This window comes from Leucopleurus acutus, assembly GCF_964270905.1.
Source record: "Leucopleurus acutus genome assembly, chromosome: 14".
In the NCBI taxonomy this organism is placed as follows: Eukaryota; Metazoa; Chordata; class Mammalia; order Artiodactyla; family Delphinidae; genus Leucopleurus; species Leucopleurus acutus.
The window spans coordinates 50,521,690-50,529,066 of record NC_139156.1 but is presented as its reverse complement, the minus strand read 5'-3'; positions in this window follow the sequence as shown (position 1 = coordinate 50,529,066).

Genomic DNA, 7,377 nt, shown 5'->3' with positions numbered 1-7,377 from the left:
AGGCCTCAGGACAGTGCCTTGGGCGAGGAATTTATTTCTCTGGTTACGGATGCAATTGGCAAATACTTTCCCGTCACCCAGATCCTCGGCACGGCTTCAGTGCTCCCTGTTCTACAGAGGCTGGGAGTTGACGAGGAGCCGGATCTATGTCTTCTACTCACCAGCCCCAGATCTCACAGTGTCTCTTGGGTCCTGCTGGGGCCCCAGCTTTCTCAGTCCAGGAGCAGGGCCCTGGCCACATGTGACAAGGTCAACTAGAACCTGGATCCTGAAGTCTTCAGCTAAGAACAGGAGCAGAAAAAGGGGGTTCAGTGCTGACTCAGGTTGAGGGTCAGCGAACCTTGCAGGCTGTAGGAGACCAAATGCAGCAGGGGAGGGCAAAGATGCACTGAAAACTCAGGCTGACTGTGGGCCTGTGCCTAAAAGCCATTGGAAGGTGGAGGATGGTGTCTGGGCAGAGACTGTGGGCCCCTGCTCTGCCCACATGGGCCTGCCCTGGTCCCAGAAATAGCTGGAGCCACGCTGGCAACCCTAGAGATATCCGGAAAAGCATCAAATCCCCTTAGCAGCTGTCCTACCAGAAGTCCTTGAAGAGGCAGTGCAGGGCTGAGATCTGGGGAGACTTCCATTTTTATCCAGCTCTTCTACTCACATGCTATAACCTTGGGAAAGCTGTTTAAACTCCCTGCTCATCCTGTTTCTCATCTGGAAAATGAAGAAAGTGAGTCTGCTTCATTCATGGGTCTGGGGCGAGGATCAAAACAAGTAGTAGCGACAGGGGCTTTCACCAAGTGCAAAGCAGCACAAATGCAAAGTATTTTTCTGCAGCCCAGTTCTCTGGGGGTGCAGCTCTTCCACAAAGTATTGGGAGCCCCTCAGCTATTCTTCCAAGCACCCCCCCAGGAGGCGCTGTGCTGGGTGAGGGCACTGCCATTGATCCACCACAGCCCGAGCTGGATGATGATGGCATAGCTTCCCTTCCATGTCTCCTCCCTCCCCACCCCACCCCCAACTACATCCCCCGTGCGGCCCAGGACAGCCATCGTCAGAGAGGGCCAGAGCTGGGCAGCATATCCAGCCAAGGCTCCGTTTTGCCAAGATGACGAAAATGAGTTCCCTAGAGGAGTGATTGCGAGAGGCCACGTAGCAGTTTGCCGGCAGGGACCTGGTTTGAGGGCTCCCGGCCCCTCAGCATGTTTGTGTAGCCGGGGCACACCTCATCAGCTTGTGACCACGGCCTCCAGCAGAGACGACATGCAGGCCTCTCTTAATGCAAAGAAGTTCCGTCTGACTTTAAGGAAATCTGCCAAGAGGAAATCTAAACGTGTGCCCAGAGAGAAACGGAACAATTCTTTGTGTTTCACTCCACTCACTAATAACCTCTCTAGAATATGTCCGTGATTTTATTTAAACAGATTACATGCACATGTGGTTTTCTTGATTTTTGAGTTGGTGTTTGAAGGTGTTACTCAGATGTGCCAGTGTGCAGGCTCCTTGCCAGGGTTTCTGCAGTCCACAGCCCAAGCTGTATTAAGGGTTGGGTTCTAACAAGCCAGGAGCCCAGACTGAACAAACAGGTGCAGGTTTCAGGACAGGGCTGTGCTGGATCGTGTTTGCCCTCCATAGGCAATGCAGCATCCTTACAAATTGCATGTAATCAACCTCTTTTGTAAATGGTAAATAAAATCTGTTAACCAAAAGCCAAGCTGACCTCTGGCTGCCTGCTTAGCATCAGTGTTCGCTGACTTGTAGAGACCAACTGTCCCGACAGCCAAGCTCAGCCTGCTGCCTGGCTCCTTTGGTGGATCCATCCCCCGACCCCCAGATCCGACTGTGGGGGGCTGCAAAATTTTGTCCAACTTGCCACACATACATCTGTAACAGCAACATGCCTGTGGGGCTTGTCTACCTGAGTGTGGCTCATCAGAGCCTGGATGAGCAGGACACGCCTCAGCAGGGCTGCTTGGGGAGGAATGGCAACTGCAGCTAAAATTAATTATTGCCCAGCCCAGCCCAGCGAGGGCAGGAATTGGGAGGCCTGGTGTAGGCAATGAAAGCCCAGGAAGCAGTGCTGTCTCTGGGACATGAAGGCCCCTGGGCTGGAAGCTCAGGCCAGTATCAAGGCCCAGGGGTGGGGAATGGGGGCTCCAGGACAAGCCCAGGAACTTGAACCAAAGGAGAGGCAATCGTGGAAACTGGGCATGTAAGCAACTCTTGTACTGGGAAGCATGGGGAAAGTGCGTAGTTGCCAGCACAAGCCATATTGAGAAAGAGGAGGAGGATGTGGCTAACACCAAGGGACTAGCAAATGTGGTGGCACTGCAGGGGACCCTTTGGACAGTGGGAGTGAGGCCAGGCCAAGTGCCACTGCACTAGGGAGTAGTGTGGGCCAAGGGACTGCCTGCGCAGTCACACTAGGACAGGCACAATGTTAGACCTCAAGGTGAAGAGCTGGGAGGCAGGGGTAACAGATTGGGTGGGCTCTACCACTCCTGGGCCCCAAGGATAGATGGACAACCAACAGATGTGACTCCAAGAAGTCTGTAGAACAGTGTATGCTTTTTTCCTGTGGTTGAGCTCAGACTTTCTAATTATATGAAATAACATCGTGCTCAGGAATTCCGTGGCAGTCCAGTAGTTAGGACTCCGTGCTCCCACTGCAGGGGGCACGGGTTCGATCCTGGTTGAGGAACTAAGATCCCACAAGCTACGTGGTGTGGCCGAGAAAACAAAAACAAAAAACAAACAAACATTGCTCTTTACAATCTGACAGCCCTGGGTCTGAATCCTGGTTCTGCCACCTAAGTGTGACTTGGGACAAGACACCAAGCATCCCTGGGGCTCACTTTCCTCATCAGTACAGGATGCAAAAATCACTGCTATGAGGATGACAAGAGCTAATCTATGCAAAGCACCTGCCACCAGCTTTGTTTCTGCTGATACAAGCTCAGGAGACAGGCGCTACTCTTAGTTGTACACGAGGGCATTTGAGGACGGCTGACAGTCCCCATGCTAGAGCATCATACCCTGAGGAAAGGATTTCTTCTGCTCATCCTTACCTCCAGGATGTTTCCACCCTCTGATAGGAGAAGAGAGGAGAGTGGACCAGGAGGCAAGTGAGGGAGGGCGGGGCAGACACCACAACATCTGTGACCTTTGCAGCCCTACAGATTGCGTTTGAGCATCTACGCTCCCAGGGAGTTAGGAACCAATGAGACTGCCCCTAAGAGGACCCATGGGACTCTGTACTGAACAGCTGTCCCCCAGAGTCCAGCTGGAGAAGTTTGGCAAGAGCTGGGCAGGAGCCGGAGTCTCCTGGTTCTCTGACGACCGGACACTTTTTTTTAAGTTAATTTTTATTGAAGTATAGTTGATTTACAAAGTCATGTTAGTTTCTGCTGTACAGCAAAGTGAATCAGTTATACGTATACATATATCCACTCTTTTTTAGATTCTTTTCCCATAGGTCATTACACAGTATTGCGTAGAGTTCCCTGGGCTATACAGTAGGTTCTTATTAGTTATCTATTTTATATATAGTAGTGTGTACATGTCAATTCCAATCTCCCAATTTATCCCTCCCCACCATGAGGACTGGAAGTTTTGAGAAAATCCTGGGTCAGCTCACCCAGCATGGATGTTGGCATCTGTTGGCAAGCAGGAATACTTCCCCGACAGTCTTCAAGGGCCCCGAGCGTGGGAGGATGGGCAGAGAGAATGGGGAGGATGCCAGGTGAGGACTAAGACTGCTGACTGGCATGTGGACACAGGGAGGACCCCTTAGGAGATTCACAGAAATAACTGGGTGAGGGGGCAGTGCTCAGAAGGTCTTAGTTTCTGGGACTTCCCTGGTGGTCCAGTGGTTAAGAATCCGCCTTCCAATTCAGGGGATGTAGGTTCGATCCCTTGTCGGGGAACTAAGGTGACACATGCCTCGGGGTAACTAAGCCCGCGCGCCACAGCTACTGAGCCCCTGTGCCACAACTAAAACCCAACTCAGCCAAAAATAAAATAAATAATTTTTTTTAAAAAATAGAACGTCTTAGTTTCTAGAATGAAGTGGGGAAGGCTTAAGCAACCATAATTTGATCAATAAAGTAAGTGACCTTATTTTGTAGCAATGGGCTGGTGATATTGGTGACATTATAAAATTGTACAAATGCACCTCTTTGGCTGAGTGAGGTCCAGTCATTTATTTATTAATCAATAATTTACTCAATCATTCTTTCAATAACACAATTTCTGAGTATATCATCTGTGTCAGGCCCTCTTGTTGGTGTGAGGGACACAGGCTCTAACAAGCAAAAAGAAAAAAGGACAAAACACCTCTCTCAAGTTGCTAATAACAGATGCCTAGGACTAGCAATGGCTTCATTCTAAAAGCAAGTAGCCCTGCTTACAAATGTCTCCTGTATCAAAGGCACTTACCTTAAAAAGACCTGGTCTAAGCTCTAAACAGATTCCCAAGAGCATGACAACTGAATCTAAAACTATAGCATATTTGAAACACTATTTATACAGAACAGAACATTAATTAAGCATTAATTAAACAGCATGTGAAGGACATTAGCATAGATACCCTGTCTTTATACATATATGTATGTATTTCTACATAGACACACATATGTAATCCTAATAAGATCTGCTGTTCCAAATGACCAGTCTGTCTTCTGAGTCACATTCAGAGAAAACACAAATGGACATGGATGCCTTAAATGGTGATACTTATTGAGGGCTTACTATGTGCCAGGCATTGTTCTGAGATCTTTACATGTAAAAATTCGTACAAGCATCAGGACAACCTTATGCGATAGGTGCTATTACCCCTACCATCATATTGCCTAATCGATCTAACGTGCCTCTTTAGGACTTTTTTTTTTTTTTTTTTTTTTTTTTGCAGTACGCGGGCCTCTCACTGTCATGGCCTCTCCCGTTGCGGAGCACAGGCTCCGGACGCGCAGGCCCAGCGACCATGGCCCACGCGCCCAGCCGCTCCGCGGCATGTGGGATCTTCCCAGACCGGGACACGAACCCATGTCCCCTGCATCGGCAGGCGGACTCTCAACCAGTGCGCCACCAGCGAAGCCCCATCTTCAGGATTTTTTAAGGGGCAGTCTAAGGGTCTTAAAATATCAGATTCTCAGAAATCCTCTCTAGATTATGTTCCCTCTCCCTAAATTTCCATGTCACAGACGCAGCTGAACACTGCCCCTGCTCAGGATATGCTCCTGACTCTCCCTGCTACCCACACTCCTCTTCCGCAGCCCCTTCCCTCCTCCTATCCCTCTGCCCACACCCACCACGAAGCTTTCTTTGCCCGAAGTGGAGGCCAAAGCATCCACTCCTGCCTTCAAGGTAGCCCCAGGCCACTTCACGATGACTGCGCCCCCCCATGACCCACAGACAGCCTTTGAGCCTATGAAAGGAGTACGCAGAGGCCAATGGAAGTACGTTCTTACCCTGCTCCGACCACTTTTTTTCTAAATTTATCATGGGAAATCTCTCATAAAAAAATTCTCCGCTACATTACTTATATGTGTGTGTTATTTGTACGCATATGTATATATAACTATATATATGTACATACAGTTCAAAAATTCATGTTCTTTGGTGTGACAGTGGAATTGTGGTCGTGTCTTTTTGAAACTTCATTATCTGTTTGGAGATAGAACTAAAATATTCACAGGTGAGTTTTGTATTTACCATAAATACTCCGGTTTAAAAAACCTGTTGAGAGCAAGGACTAGATGAAGTAAGAGTGGAAAATGTTAAAAAAAAAAAAAAATTATGGAAGCTGACTGAAGAGAAGAACAAGATTTCCTCCACTTTTGGTGTGACAGAAATTTTCCATGAAAAAGCTTCTGGTGCTCAGAAAAAGATAAATGAGGAGAACTTGAAGAAGTGAGGTAACAATTGGTCTGAATAAGAGAGCTGTCTTCAATTTTTTTAAAATTCATCATAACCAACACTGATTATCAACACAGTCCAGGTATTGGATGAGCCCAGCAGCTACAGCAAGAAAGGTCACTCTCTGCCCCAAAGGGCTTGCAAGTAACAAAAACATTGCATATCCTGTTCCACTCATTATTTCTTTTTCCTAGACATGTAAAGTCAAGGAGGGCTACTTGGAGGACGTGATACATGAGATGGGTCTGGAAGGATGAGTAGGAATTGGTAAGGAAGGTGGGAAGGAGGGAGAAAATATTTCTGGGGATGTCACAAGGGGGTCAGCTCACACTTGAGTCTTCAGAGCGTCTCCCTGTGGCCAGCGGGAGAAGCTGTGAGGACACAGATGTCGGTTTAAATCCTGGGAAAGACCTTCACTAGCAGGGGGGCGTGCAGGGACAGTGAGCTGTCCCTGAGGTTCAGCCCGCCCCCCACACTCCACGTGAGCCCGTTAAGAGGAAACAACCACCTCTCAGGGGTTTAATAAGAGAGCTTGGAACATTAACTGGGGAAGGGAGTGCGGATTATTTCCTTATTCATATAAAAACATTTGTCACACTCAGCACTGCAATACTAGGGACACAGGGCTGAAAAAATAAGCCTTAATCTCACAATTGCATGAAACTAGGTGGGAATCAGGACTGTGTAGCCTCCTCTTTGTAATAAGTATAAGAGCAATAATAATAATTATAGTTACATGATTTTATATAAATTCTTTTCTTTCCAAATAGGGCTCCTGTGACCCTGCTTTCCATCAATCACTGGACCATGAGCCCCGGGCTGCAGCCAGTCCCCTGCTCCTCACTGCTGATAGCACCAGGCTCTCAGGAGCACCAAGGACTGCTCACAGGGACATAGACACCCACAAATAGAGACTCACATCACCCGCCAGGCTCTTATCACCCCAAAAGGCAGCTTTTTAGAACATCAAACTTATGTGATCTCAGTTGGGAGTTTGCTGTTAAAAGGAAGAATAATACTTTCTGAACAACCGGAGACACAAGAGACTTCAAAGCAAACATTTAAAGGAAACAGTGGAACTAGAACCTCTTTGGGTGGTGCCTCCTGCCTACTAGTTGGGTGACATTGGTCAAGTCATTGTAACTTTCTGGGCTTCTGTTTCTTCACCTGTAACAAAGGCTAGAATCCTACCTTTCTGCAGGAGGATAACACGTGTGAAATGTGTTATATGTAAATGTTCCATGTAAACATGTAAATGTTATAGGGTTAGATATTTAGAAAATAACATTTATTAATTTCGAGTCACCATGGATAACTGGACAAGGGTCCATTGGCACCAGTTCTGTGAAGATAAGAATTGTGTCTCCTGGATCATTGTGTCAAGTTCAGAGCCTGGAACTGAGTAGCTGCTCAATAAATACTTGTTGACTAAATGGGTCGAGCCAAGTTGAGCTGCCACAGAGATTTAAT